This window comes from Camelus dromedarius, chromosome 15 (assembly GCF_036321535.1).
Source record: "Camelus dromedarius isolate mCamDro1 chromosome 15, mCamDro1.pat, whole genome shotgun sequence".
Taxonomy (NCBI): domain Eukaryota; kingdom Metazoa; phylum Chordata; class Mammalia; order Artiodactyla; family Camelidae; genus Camelus; species Camelus dromedarius.
The window spans coordinates 60,159,088-60,185,810 of NC_087450.1; positions in this window are offsets into that span (position 1 = coordinate 60,159,088).

The window sequence follows — 26,723 nt, forward strand, 5'->3', positions numbered from 1 at the left end:
CAAATCTCCTCGGATGTGATATGGGAACGTGTCATTGTGGGGAGTTGGCAGGGTGCAGTGATTCTGGGGTCTCTTTTGACTCACAAGCCATATCCATGAGGATCCAGATGGGACTTCTTTGGCCTGAATAGATTTGAAACACGTATCTTTAGAAGGAATGCGCATTTTTCTGCGCCCTGCAGCTTTTTTCTCCTCCTTATCGCCATATACCCAGCCACTCCGCCCCTGCGCTGACACTGGAGGGTCATCTGGAGGTGCCACCCCCCAGTGCGGCAGGAAGGGCCGGCGACAAGGTGGCAGGGTGGGAAGGACGCAGGCGGCCTTGGTCCCAGGCACACTTTGGTCCTCACTGGCTTGTGTTCTTGGTCCATTTAGCTAATATTCTGGACATAACTGGTTCCCTTCTGACAAATCGAGCAAGACATTTGCAGGCTATCTCCGAGATTTAGAAGTAAGAAATGATGGGAAAGAACCCAACTTATGAGTCACTCATAGTTGCTGCTCCTTAAATGACGGCTGTCGCTTCCCTCTTCACCTGTTTGTTTCCACACTTAGTGATCACGTAGCACCTGCTTCTTGACCGCACCTGCTTCAGGGGCTACAATGAGATGAAAGTGTTACTTGATTTTCAGGGAGTGAGGCAGTTCATCTCCTCACTCTGGTAACCGAGAACAGAGGGGCTGGCTGCAGGATCCCCCTGACTCCTCCACTCCCTCGGTTCTGTGGCCTCCACGGGAAGCGCCGCTTTCCCCTGTAATGAAGAGACATCTGGTTCACACCCTGCTCCCTGTCTGGATGGCACGTGCCTAACTAGCTCATTGTCTTCTGAGGCTCTTTGTCTGAGAGGGGCGGGCGGATCTGTTAATTCAGTGGCTTGTGCGGAACTTTCGTCACACAGTCAATTACAGGAGTCTTTGAACGGCATTGCTGAAAACGTGTTTGACTTAATCATTTCTGACAGCAGTGGGGATGGGGCTGCAAATCAGCATACTGCACACAGGAACGTCATTAGCGGACGGGTCTCAGGGCACCGATCTGCCCCTCTGTGTGTTCTCAGGGTGACTGTACTGATAAACGTCACCTCTTTATGACATACTCTGATCACCTCTACCAGCAGGTTAAAAATAATTGGCTATCTGATTTTTTGCCAGCCCAGGGAACTTCCTCTAATCCTTAACAACAGCAGGAACCACCACCACCAAACAGTGCAGAGGAAAGTAACGGATAAGAGTGAGGCTCTGGGGTCGGATCACCGGGTTCAAACACCAGGGGTACCACCTACTGGCCCTGTGACTGGAGCCAATGAATTGACCCCTCTGTGCCTCAGTTTTCTCATCTGTAAAAGAGTGTCGGTGAAAGAACACTAGGAGCCATCTTACCAGTGGGGGAGAATACACGTGAAGCGCCTGGTCCAGCGCCTGGCACACTGTAAGCCCTTAATAAAGGTGAGGAACTGCATTCATTACCGAGGGCGGGCACACCGCCCACTGCTCTGTCCACGTCAGTGCCAACGTGAGGCTCACCAGTGCTAAGTGCTTTTTCATGCCAAGCTCCACGTGCTTTACACGTAGTAACTCATTTTGCCCTTCAGCACATTTGATAAATAAAAATATTTTTGTTTCAAAATGGAGGAATCTGAGTGCTAACAGAAACTGGATGTAAACCCCCGTTTATGTGATGGGGCAAGTCTATGCCTGAGATCAGGGCTCTGAGAATACCGTAGCTCTTAAACTGCTGGCTTGTCATCATATTCTGGACCAGTGACCTTATAACTCAGACATTTGGCTGTTCTTCTGGAAATTAGGGTGCTGGAGAAAGGGGGACAAAGGGGAAAACTTCCTTTTCACTCTTGTACAACACAGAGACTGTTGACAGAAATAATCAACAGACAATCTGTAATAGGAATAGAAAAGAGTTTTGGAGAGAAGCAAGATGGCGGAGTAGAAGGACACCCGTGGCTCACGCCTTCCCCCAAATATACCAAAACTCACATCTATGGACCCCCTCAGCCAACCAGGGCACCTGCCGAACTCCGACAGAACATCGCTCTCTTTGAAAGACAAAGACGCCCAAAATCTGATAGGAGAAGAGGAAAAAAGAAAGAAAAAAAAGCAAAACAGAGCAGGACCGGTCCCGCAGGGAGGGAGCGGCAAAGGAGGACTGGCGCTCGTTCGCTGTGTCTCCCCCTTCAACAGAGAGGCCAGCGGGATGGAGGGGGAGCCTCTGGGGCTCAGATCTGCCCCGAGCACCCCTTGACCGACAGAACTGAGTTAAATGGGCACAGAGGGTCCCCAAGTCACCCAGCCCGAGACGCGGGCCAGCAGCTGGGAGCCAGGCCAGGCCACCCAAGCCGGGCAGAGGACGGGGGCAGATGCACTGAGGTGGCCCTGGGGGACTGCAGAGGGCTGCGTGCTGAGGCCAGGAGGGGATACAGAGCAGAGCAAACTTGGTCCCCCATAAATTGCAAAAAAAGCAAAGCAACACTGCCGGTGTGCCCTGGGGGGAGGGGCACCATAGCCTTTATCTTCTCAGACCTGCACCGCCATTACTGGCACTTCTCGCAAGAAGAGAGGCGGGCGCAGCCGCAGCCGCCATCTCCTCCTGCTGGGGGGGGGGGGGGGCTGGGGCCTGAAGCCACACCTGGGGGCTCCACGGCCTCCTGGGCAGGACTGAGACGTGTTTACAGCCCGAGACAGATAGGATCCTTCTGCCCTGATACCTCAGAGAACTTGTGCCACCAAGACAAACAAGGAGCTGAGATTTGGCATGGAGCAGAGGTGGGGCTGTGCCGCGGTCTTCCCCGAGCCCGCCTTCGGAGCGCCGACCAGAAGCGAAGTGGGCAGCTGCACAGAACAGCAGAGCTACCAGTGCTGGGAAAGGACTGGTGGTCACCCGCCGTCCTGGCAGGAATGCAGCACCTGACCACGGTGCTGGGAGGGGGTGAAATCCGCCCACCTGCCTTGCCTGAGCACAACATTTGAAGGGGAGTGACCCGCCTGCCCACAGGATAAGAGCTCAGCACCTGACCCAGTGTTGGGAGGGGGCGTGATCTGCTAGCCAACAGCCACTGGGAGCAGCACAGATGAGGGCGCCAACAGAGGGCCTCTGGAAACAGCAAGCTGAGTTTGCAAAACAGGGTGAAGACACAAAGACCTCTTGATAAAGTCATTAAGAGCACACCATCTTCAGGACAACTAGATAACTGATACTCCTTAAGCCACTGTACCAGAGAGATATGAGCAATATGAAGAAGCAGAGAAACCACTCCCAATTAAAAGATCAAGAGAAATCCCCTGAAAACACGATCAAGGAAATAGACATTGATGGCCTACTAGATCAAGATTTCAAAAAAGGAGTGATCAAAGTACTGAAGGAACTAAAAGAAATAGTGTTTAGAGATATAAAATATGTCAAAAATGAAACAGAAGCTATAAAGAAGGACCAAGTAGAATTAGCAAACTCATTTGCTGAGATGAGAGCTGACCTAAAGGCTGTACAAAGCAGGCTAGATAATGCAGAGGAACGAGTAAGTGACCTAGAAGACAGAACAACAGGAAGCACCCAATCAGAACAGATGAGAGAAAAACAAATAAAAAACAGTGAAGACAATATAAGGGACCTATGGGATAATATAAAGCCTGCCAATCTACGCATAATAGGGGTTCCAGAAGGGGAAGAAAAAACAAAGGGGATTGAAAAGGTATTTGAAGAAATCATAACTGAAAACTTCCCAAACCTAAAGAAGGAATCAGATATCCAAGTACAGGAGGCTCAGAGGGCCCCAAACAGGAAGAACCCAAATAGACCCATGCCAAGGCATATCATAATCAAAATGGCCAGAGTCAAGGATAAAGAAATGATCCTCAAGGTAGCAAGAGAAAAACAAAGAGTGAGTTACAAGGGAACCCCCATAAGGCTCTCAGCTGATTTCTACACACAAACACTACAGGCCAGAAGGGAGTGGCAAGATACATTCAAAGTCTGAATGAAAAAAAGATGCGGCCTAGGATATTCTATCCAGCAAGGCTATCCTTTAGAATAGAAGGAGAGATAAAGAAATTCACAGACAAGCAAAAACTAAAAGAATTTAGCAACACTAAACCCATGCTAAAAGAAATACTGACAGGTTTACTCTAAATAGAAAAGCAGCAGGATGCTACAGAAATGATAAACTCACAACTGGAAAGGAGATAACTGCCATGAATTACAAAAAGAATAAACACAAAATTGTAAAAGAAGACATTTAAATCACTAAGAGTGGGAGAGGGAAGCAAGGAAAGCCACTGTGGAAAACAGTATGGAGATTCCTCAAAAGACTAGAAATAGACTTACCATGTGACCCAGGAATCCCGCTCCTGGGCATATATCCAGAAGGACCCCTATTTCAAAATGACACCTGCACCCCAATGTTCATAGCAGCACTATTTACAATAGCCAAGATATGGAAGCAGCCTAGATGTCCATCAGCAGATGACTGAGTAAAGAAGATGTGGTATAATTTATACAGTGGAATATTATTCAGCCACAAAAACCGACAACATAACGCCATTTGCAGCAACATGGATGTTCCTGGAGAATGTCATACCAAGTGAAGTAAGCCAGAAAGAGAAGGAAAAATACCATGTGAGATGGCTCACATGAGGAATCTTATAAAAACAAAAACAAAACATAAATACAAAACAGAAACAGACTCATAGACATAGAATACAAACTTGTGGTTGCCAAGGGGGCGGGGAGTGAGAAGGGACAGACTGGGATTTTAAAATGCAGAATAGATAAACAAGATTATACTGTATAGCACAGGGATATATAAACAAGATCTTGTGGTAGTTCATAGCGAAAAAAATGTAACAATGAATATATATAGATTCATGTATAACTGAAAAATTGTGCTCTACACTAGAATTTGATAAAACATTGTAAAATGACTATCACGCAATAAAAAAATGTAAAAAAAAAAAAAGTTTTATTTGCACCACACCGAGAACTATAGCCTGGGAGACACAGATTTAAGATGCGCTTGGACTATACTCCACCAGACTGCAGGATGGGGAGGGTTGTAAAGGCAAAACTCACAAAATTATATACGTTGTTTGTCAAGAATTGTAACCAGAGCTGGCAAGAAGTAAGGGTGCTTGTTAAGCAAGGATTGGTTGGGGTCTGAAATGGCTGCACAGTCACAAGGGAATACCTTGAGAACATGAGGTTGCAGCAGGCAGATGCCAGCAGATGTTGTTTTGAGAATGGCTGGCGGTGTCTTTGAGTCTGACACAGCACAAAAATGTTCGTGGGGCTCCCAGGGATGCGGGGTTGTGTCTAAAACCACACCCACCACGACCACCCAGCTCCATTTTGAAAGCCTGAACCACAGTGACTCCATTTTGATTTTTAAATGCATTCTGTCCTTTAATGATTAAAGCAGGTGCACAGTGTTGTGACTGATGGACTGTAAGACAGGCTGTTCTGCTTAGCATCAAGTTCAAGTTAAATCATGTGTAAGCCAGGACGACTTCCCATACTTCAACAAGTGAAATTTCTTTCGTCAAGGCGAAGGCAGAATCTTGTATTTCCGTACAGTTTTCTGACACACACGTGAGAGGTCAGCTGCATGTAAACTGCTGGATGAACACGTGTGGTCCCGGACACGGCGACGTGACAGGTGGGGCCTCTTCTTCTCCAGAGACGTGACTGTTTCTCCTTCTCTTCCCTCTCCTCCTTATCCTTGCTCTTCTTCTTTTAAATCAGTGTCAGTGTTTATCCACCCCTCTCTCAGCTTTGCTCTGGCCATTCACCCTTTCTGGTGAAACACTCGATGAGATCGTGCCATGTTGTAGAACCTCGCGACTCAAAATGTACTCTGTAGTCTGGCCACGTGGACGTCCCCCGGCTGCTTATTAGACATGTGGAACCTCAGGCTGCACCCCAGTCCTACTGAGTCAGAGTCTGCATCTTAACAAGATCCACAGGGAACTATTTGCCTGTTAAAGTCAGAGAGCCTCTGGGCTAGAAGGAGCGTGGGCTTGGGCTCCTAAAAAAACTAGATCTGAATCCTGGCACCCCCATTTATTATCTCTACTGCCTTGGAAAAATGCATAACCCTCCTGAAGCTGTTTTCTGAGCCATAAAATAAGCTTAATAATATCTTGCAAGATTGTTGTAGGAATTGGTGATAGTAAAAGTAACTACATTTATTGCTCTGTACCTGCTACTGTATGAAGTGTTTGACAACCGTATTCTTTCTTAATTCATCTTTCAAAGAAACGATTAAATAGGAGCTCGCTATATCTCTGGGTGCAAATGAGGAGACTCAGTTTAAGAAGGGGAAGTGCCATGCTCAGGGGTGCAAGTCACTAGGTGGTAAAATCAGCACTTATCAGAGCTTTGCGTCCCCAAAGGAGGGAGGGAGTAATTATCATTACTCCAAAGAGAATGGAAAGACACCTGCATGTTTACTTTTCTGTTTCTTTAATCCCTGCATGTCCTGCCATTATTCAAATAACTTCACACGCTTTATTTCATTCAACTGGTGTTATGCAATGTTTATAACATCATGGCTTCAATGCCTGTAAAGCAATATCCTTTCTAATGAGCAAAGCATGCTTCTCCAAAGCAATATGGCTGCCAGGGGTCAATATAGGTTGAACACCTAACAGAAGTCTTCAAGGGTATGCTTCTCCCCCTGGTGTAATTCACTCCCTCCTCTCCAGGGCAGCTGGGGTGCAGCTTCCTCTGCTCCTCTGAGGTCTGACTCTTTTGGCTAAAGCCAGGGTCTCTCCTTTTTCACTCCCAGGTGACTTTCAGACAGAGCCCTGAATGCAGCCTTCTCCTCAGCTGTGCCCCATGTCAGCCTGTCTGGTCCACGGGGCCCCTTTTGAGATGTGTGTAATTGAGGAAGGATCATGACCACCCTCTCGACAGCCTGTCCAAGAGGGAGCCTTCCCGGAGGATGGACATGAAGTGGTTTTTCTTGCAATTCCCTTGAAAGAAGCTTTGTCGATGTGTTACTAGGGTGAGGGCACTCTAAGGAATATTACACTTACACAGGTTATAACTCCTCGCCAGGAGGGGTGAACAGCACCATTTCTTTAATCTTTAATATCTAGTTTCTAATAATCTCTTTTTCAGAAATAAAGATGATCCTGATATTTCCTGTTAAGGGTGTGCTGAGTGGGTTATGAGTGTGAGAAATTTTGGGGTCCGTTAGAGCCATGGACAAGCAAGAGGAGGAGGCTCTCACCAGAGGAGCCGGATCAGTGCCGCGTGATCAGAAGCAGGCACCACCAGACTTTGGTAAAGAAACATAATGAAGTGATGTGAGGACTCACCCTTCAATCTTGCTTTCCAAAGGGAGTTCGTTGCCCCAAGTCCTTCTGCCTGTCTCCGTAAAGTTTCTGAAGAATGGCTGTGGGTAGTTGGTGAGGAAGAGCGTGACCTCCAGGCTTTGCAGAGTGTACTTCTGAGGGATGCAAGAGGAATAGGAGGGAGGGACTGAGGTTTGGGAGGTGGATTTTGACACTGAATGTAAGCTTGCTCTGCTCTGGGCTCTCTGAGTGAGTCCTGAGAGGTGGCTGCTGTGGGGTGCTGTGTGTCTGGTCCTCGGGTTTCCAGGTACGCTGAGCACCTGCTTAATTCATGTGTGTTTGTCTGTGCTCCCTCAAAATGATTCTGCATTTTTGGTGTAATTGAATTCCAAATCTCCGAGGCAGGAAATTAGCCCACTTGGAAAGAGGAAAAAATATGTATGATATTCATGCATTTGAAATTTCAACAAAGACCCCTTTGGCTGAATTTAAGAGATCTCGCTAAGACGTCAGATTGAGCGTTCGGTGGGCTTCCATAATGCCCTGGCACTGATTCATTGCTTCCGACCGCAAGGGACATGAGAGCAAAGCTCATCTTCTCGAGCAGCCTGGGGAAGAGCCATGCTGACCATGCAGGTGGAGCGATGGCTCCTTCCCTCCGGGGCCTCTCCTGCAGCCCTGTGGGGGGGCCTTCTGCTCCCTTGCAGTGATGGGAAGCCTGACTCACAAGGTTAAATGCCTTTCACATGGCATTGCAGTATAGTCAGCTTACAATGCTGTGCCAATCTCTGGTGTCCAGCATAATGTTCGGTCATACATATACACACACATATACTCTTACATTTTTTTCATTATAGGTCACCTCAGTTATTGAATATAGTTTCCTGTGCTATACAGAAGAAACTTGTACTTTTAATCTGTTTTATATATAGTAGCTAATATTTGCAAATCTCAAACTCCCAATTTATCCCTTCCCACCCCCTTACTCCCCAGTAACCATAAGATTGTTTATTATGTCTGTATCTGTTTCTGTTTTGTAGATGAGTTCATTAGTGTCTTCTTTTTTCTTTTAGATTCCACATGTGAGTGATATCATATGGCATTTTTCTTTCTCTTTCTGGTTTACTTCATTTGGAGTGATGATCTCCAAGTCCCTCCATGTTGCTGCATATGGCATTATTTCATTCTTTTTTATGGCTGAGTAGTATTCCATTGTATAAATACACCACAACTTCTTTATTCTGTCATCGGTTGATGAACACTTAGGTTGTTTCCATGTCTTGGCTATTGTAAATAGTGCTGCTATGAACATTGGGGTGCGTGTATCTTTTCAAATTAGAGTTCCCTCTGGATGTATATGTGGGCTTTTTGAAATCACACCTGAGATGTTTGATCTCTCTAGTGGTTTCAGCTTGTACCTTTGTCCAAAGGGTCTCTTGTTATGATGTTGACAATAAAAACATGGGTTCTTAATCATACTTTCCCAAGTTAGGAGGGAAATTCATTCCTGGTATTTTTAATTTGGTGGGACAGCATGGCTCAGATTAACCTAGGGGTTTGGAGAGTTACTACGCTCTCTGCTGGGAGATGTTCTCACTCAGCTGCACCTCTGAGCACTGAGATGTGTGTCATCTGCAAAGAGCCCTGTGACCATTTGCACAGTTGACTGACTCAGTTTTTTTGGGGGGGCATGAAACTTTTATAAACATTATTCTAAACATTTTTAAAGTGGCCACTCATATATCTTACTGCCTAAACTGTTATGGGAACTTAGGTGACTTTCATAGGTTGCCAAGAAAATTGGTCCTCTGGCAACATGGTACCTGTGGCCAAATCATCTAAGAAAACATAGAGATGGTTATACACAGCTGTCTCTTTTGATGTCAGAGTCTTCCTCAGGTGTCTAAGAAAGGGCTCAGAACAAATATGAAGTTCAGAGCTCTAACCTTTGTATGAGAAAAGAGTGTTTTCTTCTCTTTTTTAACAAGAATTTTTCATTTTTTTAAGAACGATATGAAACGACAAAAAAATCTGCAAACTGCAAGTAAACGTACTAACAGTGATAGGAGGAGAGATGCAACCGCGACGCCTGTGTGAAAAGGTAGTCCCGCCGCCCAGCGAGGGAACGATGGAGTCTCCTTGCCAGCACTGCCCAGCCCAGCGCGGTCTGCATTTCCAGACGCGGACCTTGATGTCCCCTGCCGGCTTTGCTCCCCACTGTTTCCCCTGTGATAATTCCTCTACCGCAGAGGCTGGCCCGTCTTTTCTGTAACAGGCCAGACGGTGGCTGTCCCAGGCTCTGATACAGCTCTGCGCACCGCTGGAGCACGAACGGAGCCTTCGAATGGAGGTAAGGGGCAGGCCCGGCTGTGTTTCCAAAACCTTCATTTACTGTCATGTCACATCAGGTAGCCTTCCTTTTTTGTTTTTTTTTTTTTTTTCCAACCACTTAAAAATGTAAAAAGCTTTCACATCTCGGGAGCGACGCACAGGCATGGGTCAGATTTGGGTCGCAGGCTGTTCTTTGCCGACCCTGCTGTACCCCGTCTCCTTGAGTGACAGTGTGCTCTGTACCTTTCTTATTTATGCAATTTCTTGATATTAGGCACATCTATCTCCATTTTATTTTTTACTCTTTTAAGTTAAAAAAAATTTTAACTTAAATGTAGTCGCTTTGCAACGTTAGTTTCAGGTGATATTGAGACAGGAAGGGGGCAGGGCACAGCCATTCAAGGACTGATACAGCAATTAACATCAACATGGTGGAAGATTCAGCCCCCAGCAGGCCCTGGGGCTCAGGATGGTGGGAGATCTGAGCTTCACTGTGCGCCCCTTGTGATATAGCAGCGTGGTGAATGACACGCCCACAGGCGCCATGGCAGTCCCCAGGCTAGCCACAACAGGGCAGAGTGGGAAACGGCCAACTTCCTGGGAATCCCGGCCCCTTCCCCAGGCTAGTTGAATTGGCCCTTCCACTTATTAGCATATGAAGCATCAGCCCAAAAAACTGGCAACACGGTGCCTCGAAGCCACCCTGCCCTCTCTCTCTCTCTCCCTCTTCGGGGAAGGCCCGCAGTCTGTCTATGGAGTGTGTACCTACTTTTATTCTAATCTGAGCACCCACCCCCCGCACCTCATGGCCTTTCTCTTGCCATTCAATGTATCTCTCGGAATAAATCTACCTTTACTCAACTGTGGCTCCCTCTTGAATTCTTTCCTGCACGAGGCCAAGGACCCACACCTGGTGCGGCACGTCCCACGGGCTCAACCGTGGCCTGGGACACGGCCCCCTTTCACACCCCACATCCGTTTTTCCTGCATCAACATCATCTGAACCAATTACATCAAAAATGAGCCTCTTTTCAAATAAGGTCACATTCTGCAGCACAGGGGACCTTAAACATGTGAAGAGTGTTTCAACATAGGAAATGATCAGGGGACAAAATTCACCCCATAGCAAACCCTCTGCAGGAGGCTTGGCTAAGCAGACTTTAAGGATGGCGATGATGAAACCTTAAAAAGATGAATAATTTGCCAAGGTCCTCTAGCTTGTAAATCTGACCCTAAGACTAAACTCTGTCCAGCAAGTCCTGTTGCTTCTGAAGAGAGAGAGACGACGCTGATTTTGGGAGTCAGCTTTGAGGGTCTGCTGTGCCCGGAGACTTGGAGGGTGAGTCGTGAGCCCGCCCTTCTCCCTTCAGCCTGTCTCTCCTCTGTGGATACACTTGCTTATCAGCTGCCTTTGTTACAATAAAGACAGAATTAAAATTTGCATCACCAATAGCTGATGCCAGGGGCTTTTAGTTTTGCATAAAATTAAATTCTAGTGAAACCTCTCCTGCATTTTCTTAGCAGGGAGGTAAGAGGCCCACTTAAATGCTGTTTGTGGGCTGCGTTTTTAAATGAATGCAGCTGGGTATTTTGATTAAATGCACATTGAAATCCACTTACAACTAGTGAACCAAGACAACGAAAGGGCCTCACTGTACCATTGAGACTGTTTTCTGAAATCGTTCAAGTTAAGCAATTCAACAGCGTATTGCCGTGCTCTGGTGTCTCCTAGAAACGGGGACGGAGCCTGCGAGCAGTGACACGTGCCAGCCCCCAGGAGACAGCGCTGTCCAGGCAGGAGGTCCAGACCAAGGGTGCCGCCTGGTCAGGGGGAAAACACCTGCTGGAGCAGATTTCAGCGCGCTGCTTGACGTGGATCCGGTGGGTGCTCAGCCGGTCGGGAACAGAATCGCCCAAATGGTTTCTTACAGCGCAAAGTGGTTCCATGGCTGAGTTAAAGCTTCCTGGTTAGATTGGCAACGTTTTGAATGTGTCCCATCCTCAAATGCCTGCTTCTACTGTGGGTTCTCAGGGCAGTCCATGTAGGCATCCCCTTTCCTTGGGATCTTGTCACTTGGATGCTGCAGCGGAAGACTCCTGGGCAGCACTGACACATTCCCACAGCCCTGAAGGCTGCCGTGCAGTGAGCTGACAGCGGGGCAAGAAGTACTCAACATTTACTCCACCGACACGCCCCTGTCGGTGCCACTGTGAGCTAAAGACAGTCACAGCGATCAAAGGACATGCCACAGTCTGGTTGGGGAGACAGACAGACAGAGAGGTGGGCGTAACCCAGTGTGATCACCACTCTGATGGCAGGGGTCCAGGTGTTGAGAGAGACGGGAGAGGAATATGGAACCCAACATAGGGGTGGGAAAGGCAGGGAGAGTGCCTGGGGGAGGGCAACCCGGGAACTGAGTTTTGAAGAAAAGTAAGAGTGAAGCAAGAGAAGGCTGCCCAGAGAGCATCGTAAGCAGAGAGAATAGAATGGGCCGTGACCAGATCTGGAGGAACGAGCAACAGCGGATGGAGAGCAACCCTGTGAGGCGGCAGACCACAGGGTTTACCGATCCTTTATCTCCCCGACAGAAGAAATAACACGCAGGAGCTTCGAGTCCAGTGGCTCGTGACTTACTCACCAGCAACAATAAAATCGCCTCCTTTCCTGGGGGTGACCTGAGGCCATGGCCTCCAGACAAATGGAGATACGGGCCAAAATTATCTTTTGGTCTCATCGTCCCTTTTCGGATCCCTCCTTTGAAATCTGAAAATGCCCAATGCCAGGAAGATCTGAGACCGAGATGCTGCTCTTCAAGACTATGAAAACGTACATACCATTTTAGGATTTGCAGTCACCTGGAGAGTCTTCCAGCCAAATAACCCATCCAACACATTACTAACAAATGGTCAGGTTTTTGCCTTTGCCTGAATCCAATCCATTGTTTTTACTGTTCATTAAGTGCAAAGCAGTCATGGGCTGTCCATCCTACTGTTAAAATGTTTGGCGTAAAATGTGTGTTTTTCTTCTTTTTTTTAGCCTTTCCTGATGCAACATCAGACAAGTCCCCAGCCTCCCACATGGTAGCCCTTTTGTTTGTTTTGCCTGAATCTTCTCTCTGTCAGCCTGCCATGGCAGAAAGAGCTTAGATTATATAGTTAAGGAAACCGGATTAAAATCCTCCTTGTCTTGGTTAATATTCACCTTTGTCACAGGAATTCATCAATTGACTAAATATCTGGTCCTTCCTCACAGGATTATAGAGCATCCAGATTTATCCAAACCCTTTAAATTAATCACAATCCCTAATGCTCATTAACTTGAGCCTTCTTAAAACTTTTCCAGTATTTCCTTTTCCGAGATCTATCAGAATTTGAATGGGAGACGGTCTTCTCAAAAATCATGTATGTTACACAAGGGCCGTGACAGAGTTGGCTTTGCACACCACCATCTTCAGCGCCTCCAGTGATGATGGATAAATGAACAAAGTCAAGACTTCTGATACGCCGAGGTGTCTTCCTGAAATGCCTAGAATCTTGCTTGTTTAAAACTAATAACAGCTTTTATCTTTAAAGCAAGTAAGTGTACTAGACACTGTGCTAGGTGACTCACCTTCCTTATTTTACGTGATCTTTAGGATTTGTCCAGACCCTTAGCTTGGTGGTTGACGACGTCAGCTCTGGAGTCATGCTGTCTGGCTGGGTCTCTGCTCTGGCGTAAGTAGCTGTGTGTCCTTGGGTAAGTTACTCAAGCTCTCTGTCCTCAGCTTCCCCAGTTGTACATGGCGATGCCGATAGTAGCTTCTGCATGTGAGGGTCCCATTCTGTGATGAGGAGCATGATGTTTTCCTAAGCAGCCCCTCACATCTGGGGACCACTGTCGGCGCTCAGCCCAAATGCCCTGGGACCATCGTTCCTTGCAGCTCGGTGCTCCTCTCCCCTGCATACCGTGCATTTGCTCTAAAAGCTGCAACTCTTTTGAGGTTCCCATCCTGCTCTGCCTTCTTGGAAAACCCAAGTACCTGGTTGCTCAGGGCCTCGCAGACACTCTTAGCCAGAGATCAACAGGTGCAGAAGCCTGCAGCCCACCTCGAGGCAAGATGCTTCCTCGTCCCCAAGGGACCCCTCCCCTGAGGCTGCACCCTCGCGTGGCTTCCTTCCCTTCCCCATCCTGCTTCCCCTCTGCCTTGTGAGTTTCTCCTGCGAGCACTTTTTCAAGAAGTCACCTGCCTACACGGCGTCTGCTGCTGGGCACCTGGAAGGAGTGTCCCTTCTCTTGAGAACAAACCATGTCCCCAGACAGCATGGTTGTGTCCCTTTAGGAGCAGGTAAAACTGGTCTCATCTCTTAAACGTGTCAGCAGTGATTTGAGGAGAGCTCCTGTCTTTCCCAAATCTTCTAAAGCTAAGAGCCTTTAGGTTTTCTTCTTGTAGTTTTGTAATATTTCTGCCCCACCCGTTGGAGCCGCTGCTTTCTTAGACTCTCTGCTTGAGGATGGCAGTTGGTTTCCTCTCTGTGTTACCTGGAGACCAGCGTCACCTCTGATTTCTGCACCACCCGGAAGTTGCAGCAGCCCTCTTTGACCAGCAGACTCAGCTCCGTAGACACTTGGAAATGTTGCTCAGTCATCAGAGGGGTCCTGAGGCTCACTTCCTCATCTGTGAAATGAGGAAATTCACACTATCCATGTTACTGACCTCAGTGTTCCTCTCTTTCACTTGAATTCTTACTTTCACTTCCATTGTCAGCTCTGGTTTCTCTTATTCTTAGATTTCCCTAAATTAAAGGCTGGAGTAGGCACCCCTCTTGGTTTTCCCACCACACCTCATGGAGATCTCTGTGAGAGGCAACCATCCAGCTCTAAAATAACCCACGTGTCTCCAAACTCCATCATGAGCTCACTGAGGACACGGACACCTTATTCTTTTGGTGTCTTCTTCATCTTGCCCGGTTTCTGGTCCATGATAGATGCTCAGCACACACTCGCTGAAAGACTGTAGATGTAAAGCCTTTCTCAGAATCTCAGGACTTTGCCTTGAACGTACTTAGCATCCTGCTTTTTAAAAATGAACGAACATAAGAGTCGTTTTCTGCCTGGTTTCTGTTGCTCCTCTTTGTAGAAACATCTGGACCTCATGTAGTTCTTCCCATGGCTGTAATCGCGCTGAAGGACTCTTGCATGAACTTGTTAATACAAGTCTGAAGATTTATAAATGAGAGTGCATTGATCTAGCACAAGTGTCACAGTGATCCTTTAGTGAAAATACTGGAGGCTTATCAAAATGCTATCAAAATAGCTTGTTGAGATGCTATATTTGAAGACACGCTGTACCTTCTCATCCATTCTAAGCACTTTAGCTATGTACAATACGTGTTTCTTAATATTCTGGATGGTGATTTACAACAAATGATGGCTGTGACTCCTAGCAGGGTGGCAGGATTACAACCTTCCTCCAACTTGTCAGCTAGTCTGGGTGAGATACATTCCAGTGAGTTCCTGAAAATTGCATGGTTAGGAGAGTGTAGCGATAAGAGAACATTCCGCTTGCAGAGTCCCTAGTGAATCTCCAGGAGTTTTTATGGTTCCCTTCTATACTCTGTGGCAAGAATTCTCCCCATGCTTGTAATGGTTCCTAATGATCAAAATTGTATCTGGCGTCTGCTCCATATTTAGTGTAATAGTTCATAGAAAAGTCAATAGACTTGGAAGACCAGTCTTGAGTCCCAGTTTGGCTTCTAGAATGTGCTGTGATCTCAGGCAAGCTTCATAGCTTATCTTAGCCTCAGTTTTCTGGCCTGTAAAATAGGGGTGCAGGAAACACCTGCCACAAAGGCCATTGCGAAGACTAAGTTAATATTTGAGAAAGAACTTTGATGACATCAGAATGTCTCAAAAGGTGTGGTCTTCTTCAGGCTTCCCCTGCACTATTCTGCTTTTACGTGAGTGTCTCTAGACTTACTTAGAAAGAAATCACATCCTTTTCTATGGAGGGTACTTTTCAGTCCCCAGGCTCAGGGGCAGGACTCCCTCAGCCACTGCGGTGGACTCATCAGGGCTCTGCTTCCTTCAGCCTCTTCAGGGGCTCATGCGCACTGGCTCCCTCTGTGCTTCACTCCCAAAAGCCAGCCCCTCCTTCTCTTGGCTACACCTGTCTTCTGGCTACTGAGAGCGGACTGTTGGTGCGCGCGGAGACCCGCAGCGAAGTGTCTGAAACTTACCTCCCGCGGGGGCAGCCTGCATGCAAACAAAGACCAACACATGCGGAGCAGACCAGTCCCTGGAGTCTCCTCCAATCAGGTCAGTTTTGACTTATAACCTGCACTCTTTCCAGTATTTTCTTGTGTAGTGGAACTAAGCTTCTGCTCCACAGTATTTTTCTTGATGTTTTCTGCTGGTTTGGTTTCCTTCTCTTCTTTTTATCCCCTTCTTTATAACGTTTATGGTTTTTCTGAGCATTATTTCCCAACGTATCGCTTTCACACAAATCCTACCCGCAGAGCTGCTGCTAAGGAAGCCCTCCTAAGGCAGCTGAGAATTGGTTACCGACCATGAAAGGGATGGCTATGGCTACTGCTAACTTACACGGGAGGTGGTGGCAAACTCATCAGGTAAGAGCAACAGAAACTCCACTGAGGGCTAACCTTGCTACAGACACCTTGTTTTTGTTTCTGGTTTAATCTTCTCAAAGATCCGGAAAGATAGATAAAATGATCAGCGTTTTGGAAATGAGAAAGCTCAGAGAAGCTAAGTCGCTTGCCCCGAGTCACACATCTCGGAAGAATCTTGGCTCCAGTGTGTTTTACAGCTAAGTGAACCCGAGTTGGGGTGGTAGGCAGAACTCTATGGTGACACCCCAAGGTACTTGCATGTCCTACCCAATGTGAGCTCTGCAAGGTCACAATCCATGGTCTCTTTTATCCATTAAAACCCAAACACCTAAGACAGGACCTGAACCATAGTGTGTGCTCAATAAACATTTACGGAATGAAGCCTCAGGAATCATTAGTTTAAGAGGCATGAAGGACACTGGTGACAGAAGACGTAAAGAATATGTCTCTGTTGACCCAATTCCAGAAAGTCCATCCTTTAAATTTTTTCATGGGCTTCAGGCCAAACGTATTTGCTTTCTGTTGCTGCATGACAAATGACAACAAAGAGCTGTTAAAACAAGGCGCAGAATCCCACAGATTCTGCTGGTCAGGAGCCTGGGCGTGGCTGCCTGGGGTCTCTGCTTCAGAGTCTGCAAGTCTAGGGTGAGGGGCTGAGGTCCTAGGGGCAGCTCACAGCTCCCTGCCACGGGGCCCACTTCATAGGCTGTTAGCAACATGGCGGTGACTTCTTCAAGGTCCGCAGGACACACCCAGGTCCTTGGCAAGTACGCTGCGATTAGCAACTCTGCGTGGGGAGAACAGACACACTCAGCTTCCAGGACACACTACCAGTCTGTCTGCTATTCTGATTTCAGGTAGCAGCAAAGCTGTTGAAGTTGGGAAAAATAGGACATTGTCAGAAATAAAGTTTAAAGGGTAGAGAGAGCTTTCTGAATTTTGAATACGAAGACAGAGAAAGCATTTGAACTTCTGTAACTCAAAATTTCTGAAGGTGTATTCATTGCAACACTAGCTCAAGGAAATATTGATACAAGAGCGTGAACAAGATTGCAGAGTTTGTTGACAAACACCGGGTTAAAGTCTAATGTTCGATTTACTGCATGCTTTTTTTTTTAAACATCTTTCTGAAGTTTTTAAAATGCATTGTGATCACTACAATGTGGGGTATGTTTTGCAACCTTCCCAAACATATTTGTCCACTGACTTCCTTTTTCAAACAGTATAGACCCTGACTAGCAACAGAGAACCAGTCTTGTTTATTGGAAAGACTTCTAGAAACTTCAAGCTGGAGCATGATTTCTTAGGCTAAGATGTGCTTTCCTGGGTGCATTGCCATCGGCCGTCCGTCTGTTCTTTCAGCCCAGAGAACGAGCTTGCTCTCTTTTCTATGGGACAGCCCTTTAGATCCATGAAGACGGCTCTCGTTTCTTGCCTCAGCCATTTTCCGTCCATGCTAAATGCCTCCAGATCTATAAGTTGCCTTTCCTGTGTTGCTCTGTTTGCATTCCTCTTACCATCTGGTGGTCAGAAGTGAATTAGAATTCTAGGTGCATTTTGGCCCGGACCAGGGAAGATGGGTCTGTTTCCGTATGTAGAATGTGAGGTGGACAGATGGACGAGATGGGTTTCCCTTTCCTTCAGTTTTAATTACATAACTTACTTATGGAAAACCTAGCTGTTTTCCAATCATTGTCAGCCAGGAAATCAGGACCTTTTTTTTTCTTACAACCGAAAAAAAAAAAAAAAACAAAAAAAACAAAAAACAAAGCTGATTTATTTTCCCTGAGAGCTCAAAGGTCTGGAACATTTTAGGCACGAGGACATTTCAAAGGAGTGGAAATAGGGACAGGGAGAGGAAGGCAAATGAATTTTGTGCTTTGCACCAAAGCCAAGCTTTTTCTGGTTTTACTAATGGGAAGTGATTAGAGAACATTTTAATGTCAGAAAGTTTTGAAAACCATTATGCTTCTCGGCAGCTCTTAAAGCTTTCTCCTGCTTAATGACTAGTGCCCTGGTAAGGCAGATGTGTGTGCACTCTGTGTCTGTCTCTCTCCTTTTCTTACACACACACACACACACACACGCTCTGAATGCAACAGTGAAAATTTGACACTGCTATTGTTTGTCACGCGGACCGCAGCTCTTGTATTGTTCTCAGGTGGCGCTGAGCACACGGTGCATCTTAGCAGTACTTAGAGATGACGACATAAAATACAAAGATAAGCCAGTTACTCTTTCTGCAACTGCATTTCATTCTGCTAATGCTTACAAATTAAGGGCGTCTGTCGCCGCCTGCATGACACCGTGCAGAGAGCGTCTCCAGTCTCATGAATTTTAGAGCATGCTCTGCAGAAATGCAGAAGCCAATCCAAAGGTAAGGAGTTGACATAAAGTTCATAATCCCTGTCTAGTCAGTATGAAAATCTGTCTGTGCGAGGAATGCAGAACCTCGTCACCCGTGGAGTCCTGCGTCGTCAGGAGAGTGACTTGACCAGATCAGGGGCGGAGCTTCACCGACGTGAAGTACTGAGGTGGGATTGCCTCTCTGGGTTGAGAGACATGCATGTGGTCAGCTCCTTTCAGTCAGCACTGTTTTGATCATTGTCCTTTGCTTTTAAAAACTTTCAGAACTTAATTACCTTCTCGATTGCATCGTGAGCTCTGTAGTGGCAGGCAGCCTCCTGAGAGCCGGGCGCTCCTATTCTGAAGATGAGAAATGAAAAGGACGTTGTAGATGGTCAGGCTGCCCTTCGCGGCGTGCTCAGGACCCCTACCGCTCGGCTCACACACCCAGCTTGGGGTCCCCATCAACTTGCAACTGTCACTGGCTCCTGGTTCTCTCCTCTATTGGCCACCTACATCTGGAAACTCTCAAATTCCCTTCAAATATCTGAAAATGACTCCTCAGTTCCATCCCTTATGTCCTTTCTTCTTTGGGCTAAATATCAACAGAGCCTTTGTTTGTTCTTCAGGCACAGCTCCGTTCGTGGGACTTTCTTCTGCACGTACCAGCCAGTCCAACGCTCTCCTGTATCCAGCAAGGGAGGACCATGTGCGCCCCCCCTCACTCCGAGGGCCCGGCCCTCTGACTGTCGTGCAGCAGGACATTAAGCAGAGGCTGACGCAGAAGGCGTGCTGGTCAGATGTGGGCGCGACGCCTCTGGGAGAGGAACCTTAAATATGTGGGAGCTCATGAGGGCATCCGGACAGATCCAGACAGACTTGGAAAATACACTTGGAAAGTGACTCTATGACAAAAGAAAATGTAAATATATAAATTTGGATTCAGAAACGCAGCTGTGTAAGTACAAGGTGGAGTGAATGGCTCAAGCAGACGTTCCTTTAAAAATAACCAGAAGGGATGGTTAGAGTTAACTACACAGTCCACATGAGCCAATGGAATTGTGGGTCGGAGGGTTAATGTCCTTTCAAGATTGTGAATAGCAATTTTGAATAAAGCTGCTATAAAAATTCACATGTAGGTTTTTATGTGAACGTAAGTTTTCAACTCATTTGCGTAAATACCAAGGAAGCACTACTGATGAATTATGTGGTATGAGATTGTCTGGTTTTGTTAAAAAAAAAAAAAAAACTGCCAAATTATCTTCAGAAGTGGCTGCAACATTTTGCATTCCCACCAGAAGTGAACGGGAGTTCCTGCTGCCCCAGGTCCTCACCAGCTTTGGTGCTGTCAGCGACTCAGGCTTCAGCCACTCTAATAGGAGTGCGGTGGCATCTCATCGCTTCCATTTGAATTTCCCTGATGTTGTCAGACGCGGAGCAGCTCTCCATGTGCTTCTCTGCCGTCTGTGCAGCTTCTTTGGGGAGGTGTCTGTTTGCGTCTTCTGCCCGTTTTCTAATTGAGATGTTCATTTTGTCTTAAAGAAGGCTTTGGATATTTTGGACGAGAATTTTTATGTGTCTTTTTTCAAATACTGTACCCCAGTCTGTGGCTTGTCTTCTCATTCTCTTGACGTTGTCTTTGGCAGCGCAGAAGTTTTACATTTTAATCAGGTCCAGCTTGTTAATGATCCCTTCCATGGACTGTGACTTTGGTGTGGGGGCGAAGAAGCCATCGCTCTGCCTGAGGGCATCCGTGTTTACTCCTGTGTCATCCTCTAGGAATTTCACAGTTTGTGGTATATACGCAGGTTCATTCTGAGTTAATTTCTGTGGTGAGCGTAAGGTCTGTGTCTAGATTCATTTTTTTAAACGTGGATGTCCAGTTGTCCTAATAGCATTAGTTGAAAAGGCCAACTTTGCTCTGTTGACTCACCTTTGCTCCTTTGTCAAGGATCAGCTGCCAGCGTGAATGTGGGCCGACCTCTGGGCCCTGCTGGCCAGTTTGCCCGCTCCTTCCTCTGGCCCCACCGCTGTGATTATTGCAGCTTTAGAGGAAGTCTTGAAGCTGGGTAGTGTCAGTCCTCCGACCGCCTTCTCCTTCAATATTGTGTGTGCTATTCTGGGTCTTCTGAATCTCCATATAAAACTTTAAAATCATTTTGTTGAGAGCCATAAAATCAGTAGCTACTATTTTTAATGGGACTGCATTAAATCTATAGATCAATTTGAGAAGAGGCGACATCTTTAGAATATTTATTCTCTCGATCCATCTATCTTTCCTGGTTCCTGACCTTAATGGGATGGCTTGGAGTTTCTCACCATTGAGTATGATGTTAGCTGCAGGTTTTTGTAGCTGTTAGAATTAAGTTGTCACCTCTTCTGTGGCTCCCTCTTATCAATCTTCTCCCTTCCCAGAAATGCATGTCAGTGTTTCTTCCCTCCCAGACCTTTCCCGAGAGCACAATCAGCTGGAGCTCTACCGGTCTTCCTGCATCACGACAATGACACTCCAACCTTCATCACGTGGAATCGTCCATAATGAGGTCTGGTTGGCCTGCCTGTCGCTGGACTGATGAGTCCGGGGTCTGTTCTGAGCCCCACTGTGAAGAACGAGGCTGCATTCCGTTAAGCCCGCTCACAGTGCACGCACCCACGATGTGGATTTTTACAGATGGAAATCCACTGTGGATGAATGGAGCCTCTCTGCTTCCCAGAATATTTAGTTCATCCGGTCACCCCGTTTCCAGTCTACGGGGGGTGAACGGAAGGTTATCTTGTAGTTGAATCAAGTGCTTTATTTATGCAGCCGTCTGTTCCAGGAAGCGTGCCCGTGAACCTGGCAGCTTTGGCGCCTCTGCTGGCTTTATTCGGCTCTGGCTATTTGCTTTCCAAGTACCAGGAGCAGAGGCCTGGGCTACAGGAAAAAATAGAAAAGAATGGTGAGACGTGTTGTGCCTCCCTCTGTAATTGTTTGTTGGGGTGTGTGTGTGTGTGTGTGTGTGTGAGTTTACCAAGGAAAGGGAAATGGCGTCAAGTATTCATGGGCATCGAAGGAATTAGGGCACAGAGAGAACGGGTCTGTCTGAGCTGAGGCTCAGCTGAAGCGGCGAGTGACCGCCCACATGGATCCTCCAGCTCCGCCCGCTTCAACATGTGGGGACTCCGGGGGTCAGCGGCCCGGAACCCGGGTGGCACTGCCCAGACCTCCCTTCCTGAGCTCTCTCCCCTGGACTTTCTTACTTAAAAAAAAAAAATGAAGTGGAGGGAGTCAGTTTCTCTGAATGTGTTCTTGCTACGTTTTGCTTCCATTTTTCCCGTTCTGATGTTTCCAAGAGGGGGTCGCTTAGGTGTTGCCCAGGTTTACAAAGTCATTGTCTGCATGCCTCTCATTTCCAAACAGTGACATGGTGTCGCTGCTCTTCGTCTGTGTCTCTGTCTGTCTCTCCTCTCCCTCCTCCCTTCCCCTCCCCCTCTCACACTCACACGTGCGCAGTAATCTCTCTTAATCAAGTGGGTGTTTTTTCTTGATATGATTAACGAATGTAGCATGCTTTGAGTTTCATCCATTCCCAAACTCACTCAGCTCTTGGGGGCTCTGTGGCCCTAGAATTGGTTTGGTTAATAGCCCAGCAATTTTCTTGAATAGCTCTGTGAAAAACGCTCATAAAGGTCAAAAAAATTTTTTTTCCCCATTAACACTTCAAAAAACCCAGTTAATTGACTCAAAGTGCCTTGGGGAGGAGAATCTTTTCCCAATTATAACAAGCTCTGTTTTGAATAGAAATTTAAATGCATTTTTTTTTTTTTAATGTAGAAGCTTGAAGGTGGAGTAGGTCTCCTTGATTCTATGTTCCTCTCGCAAGGCTGAAGATACAAACACATCCAATGAGGTTCATAGGCACAGCCCAGAGCGGGGAGCGCCCGGGCACCAGGGCTCCAGGAGATTAAACCAGGTCAGACGCTTGTGAGGGAGAGGGAGAGGGGAAGGTGAGAAAGATGGAGGTAAGGAGTAAGGGAGGCGGAGGGGAGAGGGAGGGAGGCAGAGGCCAGCCCACCATCTGTTCTCCAATCCTCTACCAGCATCTCTGCACACTATACCCAGCTTAACTGTAAACCAGCAACTGTGACATAGGGATTGAAGACCCTTTAACTGGGTGCAGTGAGCAGGAAAGAAGGGGCCCTTGCATCACACCCTAAATCCTTCTGTCAGCGGGAGTGACCTGCAAACTCATCTGTGGCTTTATCTGCTTTTTTGCACACAATAAAGAGTATCCTACTTGAGACAGCAAAACACACTGATGAATCCTACCTAATAAGGCCAGCTACTTCAGGGAAAAAATTTTAAAAAAGCTCAACATTTAGCACATACTATTTCAGCAGGAGATTTTGCTTTCTCGTCTCATTTTTATGTTGAAAAGCAGGGAAAAGCCACACTGCACACGCCCCACCCCCATCCCTTTAATTCAGGGCCCTGTGTCTAGGGGTTGGTGGGGGATGGACTTGCCAGTGAGGTAATAGCAGCCTGTCAGGGTCGGGGAGCTGGGAGGCTGGCTGTTAACCCCACGAGTGCCGGAGGACGGGATGCAAACCAGAGGCATGGGTCCTTGTCAGCTTCCTTAGGTCAGCTAAAGGACCGAGAGGACTGTGGGAGAACTGACACGTTCCGTCCAGAATGATTTTTACATGTGAAATTAATGACATTTCTGTTTCTAAAACCAATATTTGATTATTATGTAAGATTCAAGGAAAAAAAAAAACAGGAAAAACATGAGACAAAAAACCCCATAATTCCACCATCCATTGGCAGCTGTTAATTATGGTGGTTAATGTAATTATCATTAATTATATCTAATAATACAGATAATTTCCTGAGCACTGTGTTAGGTACTCCATGGAGCTAACTTACACTTCCTACAACTGCCCTAGAATACTTTATTATTTTCTTCGTTTGAACAATGGGGAAAACTTCTGTGTAGTCCTTTCAAGGTTCCTCTTTCTGTGGGCACTTAAGTGTATGTAGGTTAGGTTTATGCGATCTGATAGCCTTATTTTCCCACGTGACATTGTGAAAAACTTCATGTTTCTATAAACCACATTTTAAAATTATATAACTGTGGAGGTATCACTGTATATTTAGCCATTTCTCTATTTTTAGATAATTACGTATTTGCAAAGGTTTTCGCTCACACATAAAACAGCACTGTGGGTATCTCTCAGGCAAAAAGCGCAGAAGTTGCCCAGCCACTGAGCACCTTTAGGGCTCTTGATGCACATGCCGATTAGCTGTGGAGAAAGACTATGACAGGGCACCTCTGCTGGTGTCCAGTGAGGCCAAGGCCCAGGAGCAGCCTTACCAGCGCCGAACAAAGGCCTTTTGCTCAGAGGACGCTTGCGTGTCTAAGCTGATTTATTTTCTCCATTGTGCCCAGGGTGCAGGAAGCACCCGCAGCCAGCCAAAAGCATTGCGGCTGCATGGGTTACTGCTCTTAAGCAAGTTCTCTGCAAGTTGGTAAGTTCTTTCTGTAGTTTTACGTATTTTTAAGTGTTGTGTTTTTAAAAAATATCTGTGCCCTTGAAGGTGAAGAGTGATTGTGTTTTCTATTCCCCAAAAAGGAAACAGAGGTATGCGGAATGCTTATGTGATTACTCACTGTCTCACCCTGAATGTAGGCATGAGTGTTGAGGAGTTTGCAGCTTACCCACAAGCCTCAGCTTGCACACATTCCTCTGTGTGGCCGTTGTCTTATTTTCTGATGGGAAGAAATTTCATTAGTGGTCCATCTATGACAAGGAGAGTAACAACAGTACATCTAATAATACATCTCTCTTCCTTGATGAATGTTCCAAGTAGAAATGTTGATATTCTGGCAGGCCTGTGGTGATCTAGACACCATTGAAGATATGCTTGTATGTGCTGGTGAAGATTCTTGGGAAGCCATGGTGGGTCTGGGGAAGCCATGGTGGGTCTGGGGAAGCCATGGTGGGTCTGGGGAAGCCATGGTGGGTCTGGGGAAGCCTTGGTGGGTCTGGGGAAGCCATGGTGGGTCTGGGGAAGCCATGGTGGGTCTGGGGAAGCCATGGTGGGTCTGGGGAAGCCATGGTGGGTCTGGGGAAGCCATGGTGGGTCTGGGGAAGCCATGGTGGGTCTGGGGAAGCCATGGTGGATCCGGGGAAGCCATGGTGGGTCTGGGGAAGCTAGGAAGGTTAGAAAGCTATCATGCATTTCCATTTCTGTAGAGTAAGTCTTCAAAACTGAGCTAATTTGTGTTTTTTGTATATACATCCTCAGAAGGCAAAATATTTGTTAGTAAAAGTATCTTATTGCCATTGCTTTGTCTTGTTTTGGTTTCTGTTGCTCACAGAATAGCTGGATACTTTCTCTCTTTCTTGGGACCTGTTTGGGTTGTCCTGGACGGTTCTTCAGCACCAACTCTGAATAATCTATTTTTATTAGAATTAATTTTTTTTAACCTGTTTTGAATGTTCTGGATTATTCTCCTACCTCCATTCTGATTATTTCATGTCTCTTGTGATAAGTTTAGTGGTAACAGCACTTGTTTGGGAATCTGTTTAAGTCTCTACTTAAGCAGTTCATTTTTCTTTTTCGGCTTTGATTTTCCAAGCTTGGTCAGTCATGTGAGTTGACTTTAAAAATACAGTTGCAAGACCCATTTCCAGAAAAATCTTATTAGTGAGTCTGGAGAGGATGCTTCAGTACGTGAATCAGTCAGATGAGTATCAAATTTAGGGAAGAGCAGACCAATGAGACTGCTGCATAAGATGTGGTGTGGGCTTCACCCGGGTATTAGAAATGCAGAATCTCAGGCCCCACCCTAGACCTACTGAACCGAATATGCACTTTAACAAGGTCCCAGGTGACTCCCAGTACATGCAATTTTCAGTCATAGGTCTAGATAAACTCTAAAATCTCTTCTGTCTCAAAAGCACAGTGATTCCGAGTTTTCCTTCCATTTTCCAGTGCTATTTCCGGCTCTTTCTCTATTCTTCTTTTCCTGAGATGCTGAGGAAATTTTTCCCTGTGTTGTGTAGAATAGATGTTCTGTTCAGTGAATTTCTAATATATTTGCAAAGGGCTTCCTATGTAGAAGAGAATCAGGACTCAGAGGGTTAAACACAAAACACATTACCATAGGACAGCTGCCAAGGCATCACATTCTGAAATCTGATAAATGAAAAATGGGCATGGTATCAAATTTAATCACATTTGTATTCAGATGTTGTTGAGAGCAGACACTGATTTATGAACTAGCAACAGACACCAGATTTCCTGCCTGTGTTATATACATATGAATGGGTGGAAGGATGGATAGATAAACAGACAGTGAAATTATGTTGCAAATTACATGGTACCAGACATGTTTATAACCTAGATCTCATCAAACTGATATTAAAAAATACTACAGATATAATTTTTTTTTTCCTGGGCAGTGGCTGTCGGTTTATTTTCACCCTGAAAAACAGATTTCTTTCAAAAGATATTCTTGCTCAATGTGTGCAGTGTTGAAAATGCTTCTGTTGTGCCCCATGGCTTTACATGATTTGTTTACAGAGAATATCTTGATGGGCTGGAAAGAGATAGAGGAATGTGCAAACCACTGCTGCGTTCTGTTGCACACACTCCTTCTCCATTAAAATATTGCTGGTGCAAAGGGCTGCTGCACACTCCTAGGGCTCCTGCCAAGACCAAGGCTTTCAGATGAGCTGTGAGGTGCTGAGGTTAAGAGGGAGAACATTCAACATGGACGAACAATGAAGAAGTTGCACATTACTGTACATAAAATAGATAAACAACAAGGACCTACTGTATAGTATAGGGGACTATATTAAACTTCTTGTAATAACATGTAATGGAAAAGACTCTGAAAAGAAAATATATGTATGTGTGTGTATAACTGAATCACTTTGTTGTACACCTGAAACTAAAAGTGTAAATCAACTACAGTTCAATAAAATTAAAGAAAAAATTACAAAGACGTTAAGCAACTTTACTCACCATCAGGCAACGTAGGAAGCACTAGGTTCAGTGTTTCTTGGACATTTATAATTTTGAAAATAAATCATTCAGATGATAAGACTACCTATTTTAGAACAGGTCATTGCTCAATGTCACCAAAGACA